Source organism: Ictidomys tridecemlineatus, chromosome 11 (assembly GCF_052094955.1).
Source record: "Ictidomys tridecemlineatus isolate mIctTri1 chromosome 11, mIctTri1.hap1, whole genome shotgun sequence".
NCBI classification, from domain to species: Eukaryota; Metazoa; Chordata; class Mammalia; order Rodentia; family Sciuridae; genus Ictidomys; species Ictidomys tridecemlineatus.
This window is the reverse complement of record NC_135487.1, coordinates 72,183,307-72,206,370: the sequence shown is the minus strand read 5'-3', so window position 1 is coordinate 72,206,370 and position 23,064 is coordinate 72,183,307. Positions and strand designations below refer to the sequence as shown.

The following is a 23,064-nucleotide window of genomic DNA, read 5'->3' as shown; positions in this document are numbered from 1 at the left end:
TTTAGTATTTTGATGGGGATTATATTGAATGTATATATTACTTTGGATAGTATAGCCATTTTCACAATATTAATATAATTAATTAATTATGATTATTATAATTAATATAAACATTATATTATTATAATTAATATAAAATTATATTATTATAATTAATATTTTAAAAGTCACTGATTCATGAACATGGGAGTTCTTTTCATCTTCTGAGGTATTCTTCAATTTCTTTCTTCAATGTACTATAGTTTTCATTGCAGAGGTCTTTCACCTCCTTGGTTAGATTTATTCCAAAGTAGGTTTTTGTTTTCTTTTTCTCCTTTTTTTAGGTTATTATAAATGGAATTGTTTTCCTGATTTCTTTGTCAGCATATTTATTGTTGTATATAGGAAATATATTGATTTTTGTATGTACAGATTTTGTAACCTGCTACTTTGCCAAATGTTTATTAGCTCTAGCAGTCTTTTGATGGTGTGTTTGGATCTTTTAAGTATAGGATTATATTGTCTACAAACAGTGATAATTCGACTTATTCCTTCTTGATTTTTATTCCTTGTATTTCGCTCTCTTGGCAGGCAACATTTTTTGAGTCCTTAGAGGAAATACAAGATAATGTACATAAGTCATCTATACTAGGACTTAACATGCTAGATAATGTTTTTCCTTTTAAAAACATACAAAATGTAGAAAGGTAATGTAAACATTCCACAGGCAGAGAATTGACATGTATGTGCCTCAAATAACCATCAGAGATGGCTTCAAGATCCTGGGATTCACTGAGTGGCTTTTCAGAGTTACAGGTGACCACGGCATCTGAATCTACTATGAAGACCCCTATTTGTTTAGTGGAAAACAGGAATGAGCAGCTGACAATGAATTCAGAAGGCTTGAGAATTCTTGAAAATATATGTCAGCCTGTGGTGGTGGTGTCCACTGTAGGGACATATCATACAGGGAAATCCTACCTCCGGAATCATCTTGCAGGACAGAATCATGGTGACTGTGGTCCTGGGGCAAGGGCAATTGCTTGGAACCACAAATAAGACAAACTGATTTCACTTTCTCTAGGGTCATATAAAGGAAGAGGCTAATAAATCCTTCCACTAAGGAAAATTTCTAATTCTTACCAGCATATTTATAACCTCTCACCTGTCCAAAATTATCTCATTCTTTGTCCATTAATAAAGAGCTCCTCAACCTTATCAAAATAACTGCTTCACTGTTCTTCCTGAGGCCATCCACTCTCACCTTCTCTGGGGCTCTAGCAATCACTCCCTTTCCCTCATCTGAATCCTTTTGTCCAAGCAATATGACCATTTGACATGCAAATATAGTTAAGTTTGTCCTTTAAAAAAAATGGATGGGCAGAAGGATGCACGTAAGATCTCTCTATATCCAATGTCCAAATTGAACTACCAGTCCATTTTTTCTCTATTTATAGCAAATCTTTGATAAATTAGCATGCCGCCTTCTTTACTTAGTCTTTTGTAATATGCAAACTATAACAGAGTAAAAAGCATAGTTAATAAATATAAAGTGAATAATTATGTAATCACTATCCAGATCAGGAAACAAAACCTTACCAACATTCACAAGCCAAATCATCCTCTCACACTGTCACCAAAGCTCATTAACATTTTGGTTTTCAGGGTACACTCTACTCTTGCTTCTAAATAATGATTCTGTGGTTTATTATACATACTACAGAATAACTTAGTTTGGTTTTCTTTTGACTTTTTTTTTTACATAAAACAGACTGTGTTGTGTGTATTCTTGTGTGTCTTTCTTCTTTTGCTCAAGAAGAAGTTTATGTGCATCCTCTGTTTGACACACATATCTGTAATTCATTTGTTTTCAGTACACTGTAGTTAGTGTGCTTATGTCTAAGGATACCCCAATTTATTTACCCATTTGTTGTTGATGAGCAGGTTTTATCTTTAATGAATAAGGTATTATTATTATTTCCAGGTTTTATCTTTAATGAATAAGGTAGTTATAAATATTCTCATATTCTCAAATTTATATCTTGGTGCACATGTACAAAAACTTCCCTTGTTCAACAACTAGTTGAACTCAACTTGAAGCCAGAGGACACTGGAGTTTTTTTCTGCTCAGATAAAAATACATGGGAAAATACTGGTTGATAGAGTTTACACTAATTCTGTAACATGAAAGAATTTGAGCACTTGAAAGAATGAGGCTAATTGGGGTCACAGAGTGTTTTTGAGAAAGACAGACAACACTTGTATTGATTTATCCTTGTGAAATAGTAGCAAACACTACCTTGCTCAACACTGTACATTCCTACAGATTTAACCCCTGTAACCCCTGGCAGCTTTACCTCTCAGCGGTCACTCTCTGTTGCCTTCTCCTCTTCCCTCACAGGCTTCCATCTGGGTTCCACAGTGAGGGCTGAAACCAAGGGCATATGGATGTCGTGTGTGCCCCATCCCAGCAAGCCAAACCATACTCTAGTCCTCCTGGACTCTGAGGGCCTGGGTGATATGGAAAAGGTGAGGCAGAGAATGTGCTGTACTCTTTATTCATGTGCCATTCAATTGGTCACCTCAGTCCGACATCTGAGATATATTCTTGAACTTGCAATCCAATTATGAATAATGAGGTTACTAAATTCCATTTCCTCAAACTTCTCTAGCAACCTAAAATACTTTGGTTGTTTGAGTCATTTGTTTTTTACTGTCAAATAACCTGATAAGAACAATTTTAGGAGGGACAGTTTATTTGGGGATTCATGATTTCAGAGGACTTGGTCCATAGATAGCTGGCTCCCTTTGGGGATCAAAGTAAGGCTGCAAATCATGGTGGAAAATTGTGGTGGAGGGAAATGACTCACGTGTTGATCAAGGAAGAAAAAAAGACTCCACTCATCAGATACAAAATATATACCTCAAAAGTACGCCCTCAGGGACCCACATCCTCCAGGCACACCTTCCCCACCTTCAGTTACCTCTCAATTAATCCCCTTAGGACATTGATTCACTGATTGGGTTAAGGCTCTCATAATCCAATCATTTCTCCTCTGAACCTTTTTGCATTGTTTCACACATAAGCTTTTGGGGGACACCTCAAATGCAAAAAATAACATTGATAAATTAGGACAGATCTTCTTATTTTTAACACTGAGATGTGAAATTTAATTTAATAAATACATATCAAATAACTGAAGTCCAAGGCTCCGTGCTAAGTGCTACAAATCTATCAGTCAATAAGGTAAAGACCTAGAGTCTCCTTTTAGAGACAAGAAATATGGAATGAGATCAGTATAAGGAAAAGATGCAAAAAGTGGAAAACTGATCCAGCCATAAGAGTTAGGGAAGACTTCCTGAAGAAAGCTCTAATCTGTGGGGTCAGTGGGTTTGGTAACGTTAAAAGTAGAGGCCATGAAAATAGGCTTTTGGCAAAGGAATCCATTTAAATAATCTTCAGAAGAATTTCAGCTTCATCATTAAGATTTTAGTCCGGGTCTCTGAGCTCTGGACATGAAATTCTCACTGTCTAAAAGCATGAGCTAGATCCAATAAAATTATAGCATATGGCAAAATTTTAGGTGTTTTATCTTTACACAATTAGTTGAAATCAGTCTTTTCACCTAATTTATATTAGTCTGACTCTATTGAAAGTAGCAGCAGTAGACCTTTGGCTTCAGTACTACACATTTAGTAGGGGGTGGGGCAAGGAAGGAAAGCATAGACTTAGAAATTCTGAATTTAAAAATTCAGTTTTGCGTTCTCAGTTGTCCTCTCAGTAGAATACCAGTATGGACGATTGATTTGTAATATGTTGTGGTTTGCATAAAACCGTTTTTTTTATATCTAATTACAATTGTCAAGAGACAAAATGTAAAGGATCACCTGTGGAGTAATACCTGTGAGGAGATGCACAAAGAACAGACACAGACACAAAGGGTACAAGTGACCAGACAGGATGGAGCAGACTGAAGTGAAGTGCAGAAGTGCAGAAGTGTCCTCTCCTCCCTGCCTGGGGGTTTATTAACTCAAAGAACACATACCTCCCATTACCATGACTATATTCTAATTAGTATTTCTTTAACCCTGAGTGCTAGCTAACTGAGATAAGGTCCAGGTTAGAATAAACAGGGGGCCCCTATTCTCTAGGGGCATTACCATGGAGACCAGATAATGCCTGCATAGTTATCTTATTACCTCAGAAGGAGGAGGCTTGGCATCCCAGGTCTGGAAAACAGGGTAAACTTGTGAAGGACAATGCTTTGGCAGCCAGGCATCCTCTGCTTTTGCACAGGAGTTTCCCAGTAGCTAGGTATCTCCTAGCAGCCAGGCATTCTGTGTCTTTGCACAGGAACTTCCTAGTCACCAGCATGCCACCATCACAAAGTTTGTAGACTCCAATCCCAAACACAGAATTCCCACAACAACAAAAAAAACAGAACATAAGCCAATGGCAGCAGAACTACTATACAACTGGTAACGGGATTTGAGTAGCATCCGGATCTATTTCAAAGCCTATTAAGTCTTGCCATTAATCTCATTTAGGTCTCTGTTTTCACTCTGGCCTGCACACTCACTGCTTCAGTGAAATAAAAGAACTCTGTGCTCTTAACAACTGAGGCTTGCTGCTGCTGGTCCTTCCACTTGCTGGACCCCTGCAAATTCCACAATTTCATATTCTATCAGCTCTTCAAAACTCAGCTAATGACTTCTTGTTCTGAATTCTCAGAGCAATTATTCACATTCATGGACCTCCCCACCCCACTGTTTCCTTTTATTTCTCCTTCCTTCCTTCCTTCCTTCCTTCCTTCCTTCCTTCCTTCCTTCCTTCCTTCCTTCCTTTCTCCCTGACCCTCCCTCTTTATTTAAAATAATTTTGGTTCTCTCTCCTCACAGATTATCATTTGGTCTGTGTTTGTATATGTTATGTGTATCTGTGCTTCTATAAAGTGATATTCCTGTGAGCAGAGACTGTCAGATAGAACTTTGTATCTACAAAACCAAATGCAGGGTGTGAGATTTTGTCAGATGTCAAAAAAAGTGTTGTTCAACTTAATTGAAATGTGATTACATCCTCACTACAGCCATGATGAAGATGAAATTTGTCGGGAGTTATTGCCCAGTTATTATGAGACACCTACTATGTCTTAGGTATTTTATTAACTATTTTATGCACATTGAGAATGACTTTCATTTGTCTTCATAGCTACACAAACTAATATTCTGAGAGAGACAAATATAAATATCAATAATGGGATTTAAATTTAGCATTATCTTAAAATTCTGTTATTTCACCTATATTCAGAAAGAGTAAAAGAAAGAATGAATAACTTTAAATGAACAAATGAATGAAGAGTGGACTTCTAAGTTCTTCTCTCGTGTGCTTCCTGGGGTGACCCTAAGAATGACTCCTGGATCTTTGTCCTGGCAGTGCTTCTTAGCAGCACCTTTGTCTACAAGAGCATGGGCACTATTGACCACCAAGCCCTGGAGCAGCTACAGTATCCTTCCAAGAACCAATCAGTCATGTCTTATCAAGGGAGGTTAAGAGAATAAAAACCGAGACTGTTCCTTCTATCTTCTAACTTGATTGTCTTGGTTGAGTAAGAGTGGACTCTGGGGGGCGGGAAGGAATGTTCATAAAGCCTATTACTAAGTGATCTGGAAATTGTTTCTCATTCCTTAGCTAGGATCCCAGCTATGTGACTGAACTAACAAAACTAATCAGGGCAATATCTGACCCCACACCAGATGAAGTAGAGGACTCCTCTGAGTTTGTAAGTTTCTTTGCAGACTTTGTGTGGACTGTTAGAGATTTCACACTGGAACTGAAGTTGGATGGACACCCCATCACATAAGATGAGTAGCTGGAGAACGCCTTGAAGCTGATTTCAGGTATCCAAGGGTAACCTTGGTGTGGGGAGTTTCAATTAGGAGGTGGGATCAACTAAGCCCTGTCTGTCAGTGCTCAATATAACTGTTTATTTGAGACTGGAATTGAGGCTCTTGTTAATGGTGATGATGATTGAGAGGGGTCCATGATTTTCATATTTATTTTATAATAATCTTCAGAGGCTAAGATTGAGATTTACTAAGGAGATTTAGGCTCAATGTTGTACCCAATAATTTTAGAACAATCAGTACCATGAAAATTGTGAGGATTACCCTCAATGCCATCACTTTTAAGGCTCATATATTTGTTACTTATGAAGTCTAATTGTTCCTCGTATTTTGAGGAAAAGAGTTTATCAACCTAGAAATAAGTAAACCTAGAATCACAGGAAATGTAAGGACCTACTTTAAAAGATATTTCACTCATTATTCCAAAGTATATAGTAACATTCTTCAGGGAAAAGATGTTTGTCTAATAAATCGTTCATGGGGGGGCAGGAACCCAGTGAAACTGTCTACGTCTTCATTTTACCTTTTTGACAACATCACCTTATTTATCCCACAAACTTACATGGTGTCATGTTACTATTTAGCAGAGTAGATAAGTACTGTTAATAAATTCTTTGAATTCACATTTATTTTGCACAGCTGATTTATGCCACAGAATCTCTATGAGACAAAGTCAAATCCAAAATAATACAACATCAAGAAGTACACATCACATTGAAATGCACTTTACTTTGGAGTTTTCTATGGAAGGAAATTCTAGACATAATTATGGTGTGTGAATTTGGGGCTTTGATTTTGAAGCATTTTCTCTACAGTTCTGGGTATCATCTGTCCTCTTCATGTTACTTTTCCCAGCAACATCTTGTCCTTATTTATAGCATTACCTTAGTGAAGATCCCACATCTTATTTATGACATGGGACTGCAATATCAGAAAAGTCTTTCTGATAATTTTTGTGATTAATCAATCGTTTCAGTCTTTTAATAATTAATTTATCTGCCATGATGCAAAGGATAAGGAGATGATTTATAGGTTTCTCCACCCATGATGAGTATCTGTCTCCCCTTCCTCTCCAAAAGTACTTCCTTGACTCTCAGTTCTCACAAAAAAAAATTGATGTTCAAGTTAACTTAACACTGCTTTTTTATGATTGAATGAAGGAAGATCAGTGGCTTGGGAGCTGCAGTTAGGCAAAGATTCTTAGAAAAGTCCTCAATCCCTTTTCCTACAGGCTTGTCTACTCAATGAGTGTTCTTTTTACAGGAAAGAGTGAGAAAATCCAAAATTCCAACAGGTCTAGAGAGTGTATCAGATGTTTCTTTCCAAAACAAAAGTGCTTTGTCTTCGACTTGCCTAAGAGTGACAGAAGCCTTTATCACATTGATAAAGTTCCACAAAACCAGCTGGAAAGAAATTTTCATGTGCAATCAAAAAATTTCTGTTCCTATGTCTTCACCAAGGCAAAGACCAAGACTCTGAGAGGGGGAATCATTGTCACTGGAAATTGTGAGTTTCTGTTGTCCCAGTGCATGTCTCTGGGGGGTTCAGTATGTATGATAACACTGTGATTCTTTTGTGAGTTTGTCAGTAATTCTGTTTGCTTTTGTAAGAAATGTGGAGAAGCAGGCATTCATGCCACACACAGAAATAAACTTTTCTTAAAGTTTTCATACCTGAGGACTTGTTGAAGCTTAACACATCTCACAAAATTAGTATACTAAGGATACCATCAGAAGCTACTACTAAGGAGAGAAAATCTGCAAGTTGAGGGAAAGTCACATAGGATTAAATGTTTCTCAATGAGAATATACAATATAATTTATGATTGAAAGTAGTGAGAACAGAACTAGCAGGTCATGAGTCCCAGGCCTGCTCATTTTTTTTTTTTTTTTTGAGAAACAAAGCTAAACAGCTCTGGCTTCAGGAACATGTGGTCTATGCAATCCTGCAGTCCCCATGTGCAGATGAGACTATTCTTGTTTCAAAACTCTACATTGCTTTCTGTAAATTTCTGATGATATTTATTATAAGAAAACTTGCATTTTAATTTTAGATCAAGACTCACAAATTGTGTCATTTACTTCCTCTAATAATTTTTTTTTATTTTAAATATAGAAGTATTTTTCTATTAGACACTAAACAGTTATTGGTTGCAATCAGTAATTGTGTAATGGGGTGAATGTGAGAACTCTAAAAGAAGGAATATATAGGAAAAACAAGGTTATTAAATAGTGATTGATTCATGGAGGGCAGGACAAAGGAAGAACAGAACCTATAGTAGAAGAAGAGGAAGTAGAGTTTTTGTGTTTCTTTTTTATATAATGCCAATACTTAAAGCTTGTAAAAATGATGAGTAAGATTTTTCATGTACTCCATGTCACTTAGGGTTGGGGACTCTGGTGGAAACCTGTGTAAATGCCATCAACAAAGGAACCATTCTTTGCTTGGAAAACAGTGACCACTCTGGCCCAGTGTGAGAACTCAGCAGCCGTGCAGAAGACAGCCGACTACTACAGTGAGCAGATGGCCCAGCGGGTGCAGTTCCCCACAGACACACTCCAGGAGCAGCTGGAGGTGCACACAGCCTGTGAGAGGGAAGCCATCGCAGTCTTCATGGAGCACTCCTTCAAGGATGACAAGCAGGAGTTCCAGAAGAAGCTGGTGGTAATTGTCTTTTTATTCATCCTCCCTGATTCCTCTCCTTCTGGAATGAGACTTGGACTCCACTCTTTAGATTCCAGAGTTTGCATCATTCTCATCATAGAAAGAACTGGTTTTGGTTTTTTGTTTTTGTGGGCAACTGAGCTCTTCAGGATACTGTGCATCCTTTCTCTAAAAGATGGCACTTAATTTGTATTGCTGCAAAGCAAATTATCAAGCAATTAGCAGCTTAAAGCGAAATGAAAGTGTTAGCTCACAGTCAGATCTCTTCACAGGGTGTGTGAGTGCTCTGCTCAGCGCGCCACCCACTTAAAATAAGGACTCAGATTGCCTTAGTTTTCACCTTGGTGCTCTGGGGGAAGCCCTCTCCACTTTGAAACAAGCAAGCACCCTTCAAAACCTTCTCTAGCCTCTCTGATTTCCTCTTATGCCACAGTAGGGGAAAACTGCTTTTAAAAGTTTGTGTGATTAGATGATGTCCTATGCAGTACTCTCCATTTAAAAAAAAAAAAAAAAGTCAACCTGTGCTATGTAACACATTAGAATCACAGAATTAATATCCATCACATTCATAGGCCCAGGGACAAAGAAGGGTGTGGACACCAAGGGAGGAAACTCTCAGAGACTGCCTAATTCTGCTGACAAAAGGCACCTTCACTGATAGTTTGAATTTTAGTCCATCTGGAACTGACAGAACACCGACAAAAATCTCTTAGAAAATCTAGTGGATTGTAATTTACAAGTATAAACAATCAAAAAATTCTTTCCTGAATCCTCACACGTTTAAACCCTTACTGAAATAATTTATGAAGGATTCAAAATTCTGTTCAGAATACACTCAACTCATTCCTTGGAGAATTATGTGCCATGTACATAATTTCAACCACAGCAACTCATATTCCCTGACAAATTTACTTCTAGTCCAAATTTATTTTTTTACTAGTTATTTTACTGTTTGTGTCTTCATTAATATCATAGCTGAATAAGCCATCAAGTTTATATCTTCCAACTCCATCATTTTACAGAGATCGGAGTTGACCCCAAGGAAGTTAAGATAATTTTCCGTTGCACAGAGAATTGACCAGACCTGGAACTGAAGTATGTCTCCCAACTCCTTTCCATGTCCCAGACCACTCTAAGGCTGTTGGATGGCTTCTTCCCAGGGGATCTCAGTTGGATCACTTTATTCCCCTACATTTCCCTTCCAGGACATCATAGAGAGAAAGAAGGAAGCTCTCTTGCTGCAGAATGAGGAGGAATCTTCTGAATACTGCTAGGATTGGCTGATGTGGCATTTAGAGCCCCTAATGCTAAGCATTTCAAGAGAAGAGTTCTCTGTTCCTGGAGGCCACAGTTTCTACTCAGGAGCAAAGAAGGCAATAGAGCAGCACTACAGGCAAGTGCCCAGAAAAGGAGTAAAGGTAAGAAAGGAATAAGGGCATTTGGGGGGACGGCCAACAGAGTGTGGTCAGAGGGTCTGTGTTGTTCCCTCACAAACTCTAAGCTCACAGTACCATTTGTGAAACTAAGGCAGAGAATGGCAATATGTTGACATTTATATCATTTTTTATTCACTGTTCATTAGACACCCTTCAATAAACTGAAAATAGTTCTTCCCAGAGAGGATTTAGAACAAAGAATTCTGGTGAAACCAATCATTTCTTTTATTTACTCAGAATGATAGTTTTTTTTAGGCCAAGTAAGAAGATACAATAGGAAGGGAATAACTTTGTTCTCATAAAATGTATCATACTTCAAGTGGGTAAAGTAATATTCAATAGGATATGCTGTATTAACACTAAATTTTAACGGTAATTGGGTGTGTGCTGATAGTAACATTGAGGATGATGATGACCATTTGTTAACAGACATTGAAGATTCACTTCCTATACCAGGTACAGTTTCAGGTCATTTTCTTGCAATATCAATTTAATTCTGGTATTAAACTGGTCATGGAAACTAGGTGCTACTGTCTTCCACATTTATGCAGTAAAGAAATGAAGAGCATAAGGATCTTATAAGGGGCTGAAGATCATACAGCCAGCCAGTGACACAGCTGATAGGGCAGCCTTTAGAAACTCAGAATTCTTTTCTTCTTTTGAAATCCTCCAGTTGTTTTCCATGATGGCTGCAGCACTTCACATCCCCCCAGCTGTTCTCCAAGGCTCCTTTTTCTCCACATCCTCAGTAACTTCTGTTCTCCTTTGGCTTATTAATAACCACTCTCACAGGTATGCTGTGATCTCATTGTGGTTTTTACTTGTGTCTCACTGGTATTAGTGATGTTGAGCACTTTTACAACTATCTGTTTGACATTTGAATTTCTTCTTTTGAAAAATGTCTATTCAGATTCTTTCCCCACTTTTTAATGAAGTCATGTATTTTTAAAAAAAATCTGTTGTGTTGTAGGAATATCTAAAATACTTTGTAATTAACCTCTTATCATATGAATAGTTTGCAAATATTTTCTCCCATTCCTTACATTGTACCTATCATTTTGTTGATAGTTTCTGGGCTGTGAAGAAACTTTATATTGATGCATAGGCCCTTATTTATTTTTGCTTTTGTTGCCTGTGCCTTTTGGTTTAAATGCGCAAAATCATTGAGAAGGCAAATGTCAGTGGGTATTTCACCTAAATTTTCTTCTAGGCGTTTTACAGTTGTAGGTCTCATGTTAAATCTTTTATTCATATTAGTTAATTTTCATATAAGGTATAAGACAGTGGTCCAATTCCATTCTTTCATACCTCTTTATTCTATTCTACTGGTGTTTGTGTTGATTTTTATGCCAGTACCATGCAGTTGTGATTACTAAATAATACAATTATATATGTCATATATGTGACAGAATATTATTCAGTCTTTAAAAAAAAAAGCCCTACCAATGATGACAACATGGATTACCCCGAGAATATTGCACTAAAGGAAATGAGTCAGACAGAAAGACAAATGCTCTATAGTTCACATTCAGTGGCACCATAACATGCAGCTATAGATGAGTAAGCCCTGCCCACCTGATGTACAAATGTGACTGTAGACAAAATAATCTGTTGTGTACCTGAATGTTACTAAGAGTAGACCTCGTCATTCTCATGAATATAGAAAAATGTAACTGTGATGTAATCAATATGAAAATTGGCTTGATTGTAGGAACCATATATCAATGCAGACATATATTAAACATCATGTTGTACACCTGCAATGTATACAGTTTTTATTTGTTAATCTCAACAAAGATGAAAAGAAACTCAGAAGGCAGCCTAGAAAAGTTTCATGGTATAGGTTGGGAGATACCAGTCAAGGAAACTGTAGATGTGATCCTAGTTAAGAAACCCTAGATGAGATAGAGAAAAAGGATGTGCACATGCCACAAACAAAGGACTGGATATATTTCTAGACCTGCTCCTTCATCTGACTAGGGCTGCAACCTGGGGTGGCAGGTGGGGAGCATTCATGAGAGAAGAGGCTGTAAGCTAGGATGGAGGCTGCTATACAAGGTTTTCATGTCTCAGCAAAGAGCATGAACTTCCGGTGTTACATGGAAGGAAAGAAATCTCTATGGGATCATAACTAAGAAGGATGCAAATTTTAAAGTCAGTTTTATGGTTTTATGGAATAATATCATCCTCATCTGAATACCAGATCTTTGATACCTAAAGTGTTTTTGTTTGTTCTTGGTTCCCCAGGCAAAGGAGGTCCTCCAGAGCTTCCTACACTCTCTTTCTGCCATAGAAAAATCCATCCTGCAGTCAGATAAAGCCCTCGCTGATAGGCAGAAGGCCATAAGAGGTACAGGGGAGATCATAGCTTTCAGAGGATGGGAAGGTTCCTGCACAGACCTTGACTGATTGGACAGGAAAATCTTCCTGAAACCAGAAGCTTCTTCCTGCTATTGAGCACAGGCTCTGCTAAATCTGAGAGCAAGAGGGGAGTCCAGCAAATAGTTTTCCATCACATTTGCAAACATACTTGTGGGAAGCCATTCTCGCACGTAATTGGTCACCTCCCGGATTGGGTGTGAGGCGCTCTGGCTAAACTGTGTCGGAGCTTTCCCCACCCTCTCCTGGTGCGAGAGCCTGTCCTTGTGGGGGTGTGACTGACCACTGACCCTGAGGCCAATCACTGACCCTGACCTTGAAATGCTGCCCCCCTTGACCTTCATTGGATGGAATTTTCCCCTGAATTTCTTGTTCCCCAAAAAAGGCCACTCCCTGGCGTGCTCTCTCTCTCTCTCTCCTGCTAGCCCTGAGTAAGCCTTGCTGCCATACCGGGTGGTTTGAGGTGTGAGCCAGAGAGGTGAGAGCTGTCTCGGACCTGGTCATAGAAAAGGTATTTGAGTCTGCATGTTTATTTTGATCTCACTAGTTAACTTTTATGCCACGAACCTCTTTAATGAAACCAGTGCGCTGATCGCATGGTGGAACATGCTCTTGCTGTTGTGGCTATTGGGAAAATTGAGAGATTCCCCTCTTGCCTTTTCTGAAATCACCTTGGTGTGCTAACCTAGGAGGCTAGAATGCAAGCCTGTTTTTTTTTTTTTTTTCTCTTCTAAAACCTTAGTGGAGCAGATGAGCGGGCCAAGAAGGAGGCAGCTGAGAAGGAACAGGAGCTGCTAAAACAGCAGCAGAAGGAGCAGCAGGAAAGGATGGAGGCCCAAGAGAGAAGCTTCCAGAAAAATATGGAACAGCTTAAGGAGAAGATGGAGAGAAAAGGGGAGAACATTCTGAGAGAGCAGGAAAGGGTGCTGGAGCACAAGCTGAAGGTGAGTCTCTACAGGACCTGGCAGGATGTGACAGACACTGCCTGATTTCTCAGGATGGGATGGGACAAGATGTTAGATACAGACAGCATTCCAAAGGGACACTCAGAAGGTAAATGTTTCACTGACACGGACACCTCAAGTGCACCTGATCCTAATGAAGCCTATAAATCTAAGAGACTCAGGCACTTTGTATATTTGGAGGGTACAGATAATAGACTTTGGAGGGTACAGATAATAACTCCCAGGTGGTGGATTACTCTTTGTTGAGATTATGTGCCCCAATTGAGGAAGATTCTGGCACAACCATCCAAAAGACATGGAACAGATCCTTATGGTCTATATACATCAGATTTGGCCTCATATAAAATTAGGAGAGTGAAAGATCAGAAATCGCTACACTTGCTTCCGTGTCTTCCTAGTAAATCTATACAAGTAGAATAAAACAAACCTATGTCACAACCAGGAGCTTGATGACCAGTGTTCTGTACAAGGGCAGCATTTCCCATGACTTGTTAGAGGGTCACAGCCATGCCACCTTGGTGGATCTGAGAATCAATCAGAATTCAACCTCATTCTCCTCCACACAGCATCCTTTGTGCTGGAATACAATTCCTCCCCACCTCCAGTGAGTGAGAGGAAATCTCACAAGTGTGCCCTGGGTACTGCCCCTCTTCAGGTCAAAGGTCTGGAAATACCAAAGAATATTCTAAGGAGTAGAGAAATAGACACACGTGCTTAACTGCTGAACTTGTTAAATCCAGAACTCTGGCAGTTAATAACCAGGGATTCTCAAAAGTGGACTCTTCCTCTTTTATAGGTCCAAGAAGAACTGCTTACTGAGGGATTTAGAGAGAAGTCTGAGGCATTAACTAAAGAGATAAATCTAAGAGAAGAGATTGAAACATGTAAAAAGATGACACCCTCGATATTGTCACAGATTTTTGATATAACTCCCACTGTTTTCCTTGTAATAGTCCCTGGGACTGGTAAAACTAGTTGGAGTAGGTGTCAGAACCCGCTGACAATCTGTAATTCCTGGTACAGCAGAGATGCATAAAGAAAGACACAGCAGAGATGCATAAAGAAAGACACATGCACACACACACATCCAGTAGAGAATAAGCAGCACCTTTATTTCTTCCCTGCTTCTTTTATACAGCAAAAATGAAACACATCTTTCCGGCAGCTTGATCTTATCAAGCATGGATAGACATTCTCAGAGTAACTTTGTTCATGGTCACAGTGCTCCATATTTCTTATTATCTGAGTTGTAGTTAGTTAATTCCCGGGCAATCACATATCTATATCTATATAGGTTTTAAACTTGGTAGAACATTCTTTTCTCCCATCTCCTCAAGGCTGCAACAAGGACACAGCTCAAAGAGTTCATACTTTCTCACAGAACCCCTTTGTTTTGCTAAGCACAGCAAAACTTAACTGTTTGTGTGCGTGAGCACACAGGTAGGGATGAAAATTATTAGTGCCATTAAGAGTAGCCAGAGGATTCATCATAGGAAATTATAACATGAGGTTTCTTTTATTTTAATAGTATTTTACTATAGCTCCTTTTAAAGGAGATTGTGTCATATAAGCTTCATTCAAGAAAAAATTTAAAAATAAAAAGTAGTTATCAAAGATATGAGTTTATCCCATGATTTTTATTGAATTGAAGAAATAAGAAACAACTAAGACAATAGGAAATGATTTCTAGAAAAGGCTTAAGTAAAGCAAGAAGCTAAATAGCCATGTGAAGAAAATATTTACAATTCGTATCTAGTCATAAAGGTTTTTTAAGTCATGATGAGCTCTTGTGGAAAATGACCAACAACCACATTGTTTAAATAGAAAGAAACATGAAAAAAATTTTCTTTTTACTAAAACTAATGTGCAAAATGAAACTGTGAAGGACACAGTTTTGCCTTCTTAATGGATAGTGAAGAACACTTTTAATAATATTCATCAAAAATTAAAATATACATATCTCTGATCTAGCAATTCCATGTACATGTAATTCACTTATGTGTCTTTTCACCCAAATGAAAATGATTTTTGTAGTGGTTTACTTATTTCAGTGTCATGATAATTACAAAAGACTGGAATCAATTGAAAGTCCCTGTGTCAGGTATTAATAAGGTAAATCATAGGACATATTTTTAGAATAATACTCCATAATCTTTGTAAAAAGTTGGGGAGTTGCATGTGTAGGGGAACATCTCTAAGTTTTAGCATTAATGAAAGAAAAATGTAGAAAGTGTGAATACTTAATTTATAAAATATTGAATATGCATCTATGTTATAACCTACCTGTGGAAAATACAAAACACTAGTGTATAGTCACAGTGGGAAGGCACCCGTATAGTTGAGGTGAAAGAAGAGAGCACGACTAACTTTACATCATATATTCTTCCATGCCTTTAACACTTTGTATGGATTTTTTACATTCAAACAAATACAAGCATAATTGGCAAAACTGAAAATGAAATAATATGTGTTTGGGAAATTCCAAGGACAGGATGAAAGTGGGTTTAGTACTACTAGAAAGAGCAAAAGTCCACTCAACTAGAAAAGACTGCTCCCAAGAACAAGGACCTAGAGAGCACAAGACATCCTGATTTTTTGGTTTTCATTATGACTTTTCAATAAGGCCTTAAACATCTATTTCCCAGAATATGCTTTTCAAACTTAGGTTTAAGGAGAACTGGATCCAAGGGTTGCAACCATTGAATCCTTCTGTCAAGTGTTACCCTGACCTTGATCCCCTTCCAACCTACTCCAACCCTTTTCCTGTGGATTGCTTTCTCCATAATGGCTTCAGTCTTCAAACCACTCATCCCCTGTGGAACCACAGCACCAACAGCTACAAAATTAGAACCCTCCACCTATAAGTACAGAGATTCTCTCTTTCCCAGGATCTCTACACACCTCCTAAAAGCTCTCTTGCTAGAAGATCTCATGACTGCCGATCCTGATGCATGTGTCTGCATCTGTGACAGGGAGTCCTGACCACCAGCCCTACTTCACCCGAGTGGAATAGTACCTGGTGGTAAAGGCCATGGGAAAAAGGACAAGAACAAACTCAGCACTTCCACTGTTCTCTGAACTCTTGCGGCTGAAGAGATTCTGCACAAATATTTGCTGTCCTAGGAGTCTGTGACTGATGCAACTTCACAGACAGATAAGACCCTCACAGAAAAGGAAAAGGAGATCAAATGTGAGCAGAGACCAAGAGACTACATACTCAAGAAAAATCTCTTTAAAATTTAAATATTTGGGTAAAACTGTTACCATTAAACTAAGTAAAAATCACATAAGCTGTCTTGGCTCCTGAAGCCATTTCTGAGAATGTTGTATGTAGTCACTAGCATCATGGCTACCCCATCGAAAATAGTCCTAGAATATTCCCTCTGTCCATTACATGTAACATCATTGCAATGATAAAAACTTTACAAAAAAAAAAAAAACTTTACAAAAAGATCTTCTGAAGAACCAATCTGCAGTTTTGGGAGGTCTTGCTCTGTGAAAAATTGGGGAAAGCAATGGCTAAGTTGTACAGTGGACTCTGGCCTTGAAATGAGATCTGGGTAGAATCCTCTCCAGAGTGGGGTCTGGGGAGGCAGCAGGTTCTCGCCCTGAGCAGGGCAGAGCTGGCCTGAGTTTCCAGGCCTGCCATTCCTCATGCCTTCTTCATAGAAGGGTATCAGGTCCTTTTCCTTCTCCTGGCCCATCCCACACTCTGGACCCCACAGACTTTATCATTTATACCAACCCTTGTGTCAGTTAACAAATGCTTGTTTATTGATTCACAGACAAATCTCTGAAATCACCACCTGTCCAAGTGATTCCTCCAGATTAGGGAAATTCACATGCTTGTTAATCACCCCTGGTTATAAACTGGGATCAACATCCAAACACACAGCATCTGTTTACTGTAATTAGCTGAAGTAAATTGCATGAATAAATAACATCCCACACAAGTTCCAAGCTGCTATTGTCATCAACTTTTGTCTCTCTAATTTGTGAGCAGGATAAAGCGCCTTTTCTAGCTCCAGTGCCTGCCATAACCCAGGTTTCTCTCCCAGTAAGAGGCCCAGTACAGCCCTTCATTCCAAGCAAACTTGTTTATCTAAACACCATAATGTACATGGTTATGCAAATAACTGATCTGTGCTCAATTGAACTCTTACATGTTAGTCTTGTACATAGTTAGTTCATATTAATCAAATAACAACAGGTCTAACTAGTTAGTGATCAGTTGAAGAGTCATACCTAATGTTTCAGAAGTTACCCAGAAATTGTGTCTTCAAATAAATCTTTTCCTTTTTAAGTGGAAAATTCTTCTTTTCTATGCGTATTTCTATTATTAAAAAAAATACTTAATTAAAAATAAACTCATAATACAGAAAAACTCAGTAAAACTCAGTAAAAAAATAAAAATAACAAACCAAAAAAAAAAACTGACTCCTTCATTTAGCTTACAATTCTGTAAACTTAAGAGTATATGTTCTTCTGAGTTTTTATTATAATGAATTTATAAGTAATTTTTCCAGATGAAAGCACATTAAATGGACCTAAAAGTAAGTTGTTCTTAACCAATATTTCCATATTTATCTTTAGACAATAAATTTACTTTATCTGGAAACAATTTTAATGGATAGGTGAAAAATTCATTTCCTTTACATATAAATATCACAAAAAGATTTAATTTTCCCTGAAACTATTTTTGGTTTGCTTGAAAGAAACATAAATTTTATTGGTCTGAAGGAAATTTAACTGATTTCCTAGTATTACATCCTTTTCAACATAGCTTGGCCCTAGTTTCACTTTCAATCTCACTTCTAAGGAGAAATTAAAATTTCAATTTGTGTCCTAAAATGGACCCTAGAATTTATTTCAGGGAAAGTCTGGGAATAACTTTGTTGTTTATCATTTACAAAAACAGGAAACTGACAGGTTAAAAAAGTTAAAGAAGGTGAGAACAAATTGGCAACCCTTCTTTGTGATAGCCTATGAAAGAATCTTATTTTGAGTTTGGGCATTAAATCATCTAATGATTCAAAAATGACTCCAAATACCATGAGATGACTGAGTCATAGGACAAGCAATGGTTCTGACTTCAAAACAAACATTAGGTTTGTCAGTTCATATATTTACATGAGTAGACTCACACAGTCTCTGTTCTACTGTGTCTAGTTAGTCTGCTCAACATTTTTTATTGAATTTTTTAAAAATAAATGACAGTGGAATGCATCACAATTCTTCTTACACATATACAGCACAATTTTTCATATCTCTGGTTGTATATAAAGGATGTTGACAACAATTTGTGTCTTCATACATGTACTTTGGATTATGATGTCTATCACATTCCACCATCCTTGCTAATCCCCTGCCCCCTCCTTTACCCTCCCACCCCTCTGCCCTATCTAGAATTCATTTATTCTGCTCAACATTTTGATTGTGCTGTTTATACCTTTTGTTTGGTGGAACTAGAGATTGGAAATTTTCATTACTACAAATCTTTCCATTTAACAAATATACAATGATTTGTTTCCCTGCAATGGTAGATGAACACTTACAATGCTTTCACTTTGGAGCTCTTATAAATATTCCTGCTATTATTATTTTCAGTGAGTTTTATATGTGCACATGAAAACATATCTGTCAGATGTATAATAAGGTATCAAGTGGCCACTCAAAGGGCCCATTTATTCAAATTATGATATACTTTAAAACATTAAGTTGTCCATTGTGTACTTTAACTCAAAATTACAACACTTTCTAAAACAGAAATAGCTTTCAGGGAGGGATAATAATTTGTGTATTCTTAATGATTTTACCTCTTTATACAGAATCTATGAGTTTGGAAATGATGTGCAATGAAAACTAGCAAAATAATGACTGGAATAATCTTTACTGTAACTAAAATTTGTGATTAAACCGTTTCTGTAAGTATCTAGAGAAGCAGGAGCTTGAGTACAGAGGACAAAATGAAGAGAACAGAGAGAAAGAATATTCTGCCAAGAATAATTTCTACTCTCCCCTTCCCACTTACACAACCAGCTCTATCTGTCCTCAGATTGTATGTAACCTCCAAGAGCTACTTTGTCTAATTATTCAATCTTCCTTGCTCACAACCTCTTCCCCAGGAATGCAGGAGGTTATATGTATGTCCAACCATATAGGAACAGACATAAATATGTATGCACTGAAGGAGAAAAAAACACTGAATGTATGGAGCTATTCTGTGGAAAGTTTTCTAAGTCAACAGACATATAAAATTTTAAAGTTAGAAACTTTTCATCATCTTGGCTCACTTGTTTTCTCTAATTATTTTATTTAAAAATATCATTACTTATCAAATTATTACTGAACAGAAGAAAAGAAAAAATTGAAAATCATGGAAACATCTTTTCTATTGTGTTACCCAAACAATGACTTTAAGTAATAAGCACTTGAAATATTATTGTCTCTAGTTACCTTATATGCCAAGAGTCTTTAAGTCAATGGTAAAAGGTACAGAAAAAATGTTCATATGTCTGACTTGGGAGGATCTAGGGAAGAAAATCTACATGGAATTGCTGAAGCCTGAGTACTGGCAAACGTGTCCTTTCCATCTCCCTTCCTTCATGCACTTTCTGCAATCCACTGGTGCTGGCCTGTCTGCTCTAAAAAAAATTGAAAAACAAGGATTGCTGTGACTTTTGATTTTGGTGTCCTACTCAGGTTCACTAAGTCAGTGACTGAAAGTCTAGTGTGAGTAACATTTCAAGAAGAGTTTTATGTCTCCACTGATTTTATCAAGCAGAGACCCAATACCAGTCTGGCTCTTACCTTTGGTCTTACACATAAAACTGCAAAAAATAAAAAGATACAAACAAAGACACAAAAAAACTATCTTCATACAGTAATTTCCTGTGATTTTTCTATTCTTCACAAAAGAAGTTAAATCTATTTGTAATACATACTGAAATATGCGGAAGGTATACATTGGGTCATATTCACCACTGTATCTCCAAAAACGAAAGAAATAAAGGAAGAAAAATAACAGAAATTACGTGATTTGTATTCCCAAACATGCCCCAAATGATAATTAATTAAAAATTCATTTTTGATACATGTAATTTATATTGATATCTATAATGTATTTTGTTAATTATTATTTTAATTGTACATATTTTTGGTGTACACTGAGGTCTTTAGGTACATGTATACAATGTGTGATCAACAAATCAAGGTTCTTAGCATAGAAAAGCATTATTATAGATACAACAAACAGATTTCATTTGTCAATACACTCCCCAATGTCGGCATTCAGAAGTTTTCTAGTTTTCCTTTGGATTGTCATCAAGTAGGGATTTCTCCCTTGTCAACAGACACAACCATACTTGTTGGTAATCAATAAAGGATTGCTCCATCCTCCTTCAGTTGTTTTTTATGAATATTTACAACATTCCAGAAATTGCCAAGGCAAAGAAAAGCAGGAATGAGAATCTAGTCATCTGCCCAGACTGAATTATTGGGGGAAGCTGCAACTCTTTGGAAGAGAGACAGCAAACTTTCTTAGTCAGATTTTACTACAATAGTATTGCATGATGACACACAATGTAAGTGAATAGATTATAAGAACTCCTATCTTCTACCTGCTCTTTAACTCAATTGGCTACAGAAGGCAAGCTTCAGGTTCTGGGTTAGGTTCAAGTGGAAACTTGTGTCCTTTTCATTTCTCCTCAATTTAAAAGAACAATCTTAAAGTGAGTTTATATTCCCCCTCTGGGGTGCAAGTTGAACATAACATAATGGGCTGATATGAATATGAAATGTCTTAGAAATTCTGTCCCTTGCACAATTTGTTGGCAAACTAAGTCTCATATGGTCAACCTCATTATTCCAGTGGCAAAATATATTATTTTATGAGGTTAAGGAAAAATCTGAATATTCAAATCATTTCTGTGAAGAATTTGACCTGCTCAGCAATGGGTTAATGATATGTGAATGCAGCTAATAACTAATCATTGCCTGTTGTGGCATCAGGAATTCTATTAACTAATTAATTTGGGTGGAGCCTTGCTTATGTCAGATGCATATAACATCTTGAAGGCCAAGGTACTCACCATTGTTTCTCTGGCTTTATTTTGGATGGTGACTAAAATATTAGAAGACTAAGTTCAGGGTCAGAGGGCTAACCATGCTTGATTTGCCATCAGGTTACCTATCAAATAAGATTGAGGTGGGCTGGGGATTTGGCTCAAGCGGTAGCGCGTTCGCCTGGCATGCGTGCGGCCCGGGGTTCGATCCTCAGCACCACATACCAACAAAGATGTTGTGTCCGCCGAGAACTAAAAAATAAATATTAAAAATTCTCTCTCTCTCTCTCTCTCCTCTCTCACTCTCTCTTTAAAAAAAAAATAAGATTGAGGTAGAGGATAATGGGATCATTGAGAACACATAGTACTTGAACAGAGCACCCAATAACAACATTCTCATTCTAATGACTTTCAAGATTATTTATATCACACTAATTATCTGGTGAAGGGGCACAAGGACTGAACTGAGAGCAGCTCATTACCTTTGGAAGAAAAGAAGTCTCATTCCTTAAGATTTCCATGCTGTTCTTCAACAGCTGCCTGCCCTAGAAATTGTCGCTTTGTCTACAAATTCTCCCCATTGTGATGATGACAGCTTAGGCTACAGGAACAGAATGGAAGCTGACAGCAGATGAGTGTTTTGAAGAAGTGGGAACACTAAAATAGAGAAAAAGGGGAAAGTAGACTGGCCTGGAGGAGTCACCTTCACTCCCTAATCAGAGTAGGTTCATGTCAGGCCACCAGTGCAGTTTCTCTTTCCCTCAAAGCCTACTGAAAACAGGAAAAAAGAGGAGAGTGTGGGGTCCAGCTGGCAGCCATGGGAGCCACTTGCTGTTGCAGGGACACACCCTGGTGCCAGCTGTGGAAGTGCTGCCCTCTGCTGCTCCATCTGGGAGGTCACTGCTTCACCACAGGTAAGTAGTGGAGGGAGGGAGGCTGGAGGTGAGAGCACTTCAGTCTGATAATTAGTAGAGGGAGGAAGGCAGGAGGTGAGCACTGTTGATGTAGGCAGCTGTCCAGATCCCAGAGGCTTAGGGATCCAGCAGCACTGAATAAAATTCCTGATTCTGCTCTGGTGTTAGTCCTTGCCAAGCACCAGGGACAGACACGTAGATGCTGATGTCTGGGGAGGATCCTGCTTTCTGCTGTGACATAGGAGCTATGAACAAATTGTCTTTGTCCACCTCTGTATCAGAATCTGTCAATTTTGATTTTGTAAGATCTTTGGGCTCAAGAAATGAAAAAAAAAATCTGTCATTCCAAAACAATTTATTTCTCTTTTCAGTGGTCTGGGGAGGGCTTGGAGTGAGCATTTTCCAACAATTAAATCTGTTATCGAGTCACAAATTTAAAAGTTCTTCCACTTAAAATACACGATCCCTGACAGGTGGTGCAAGTGTGTAAAGGGGAGCCTCTGAGGGTGGCCTGGAGACTGTGCACATTGTCCACATGCAGACCACTCAGTGCGCATCAGGCCCCACACAGGACTCTCCCCAAGTACATCTTCCTGACCAAAGAAGGATGAGGGGCTTTCCCATCAGGCTCTGTGCAAGTCAGTGAACCCATTTCCTAGGGGACTCAGAATGCCCAGGAGTGGGGTGGTACCCTGGGGAGTGCAGTGACCCCATCACTGATGTGGTATTGTGCCAACATCTGATTTAATGGTAGCCTCTT

The 23,064-nt window shown here is 38.1% G+C and overlaps 1 pseudogene; it reads left to right on the top strand.

The window, feature by feature from the left end:
• The first annotated feature begins 813 nt into the window (after positions 1-813).
• Positions 814-14,363, top strand: LOC101961981 (guanylate-binding protein 3-like; annotated as a pseudogene).
• The last annotated feature ends 8,701 nt before the right edge of the window (positions 14,364-23,064 follow it).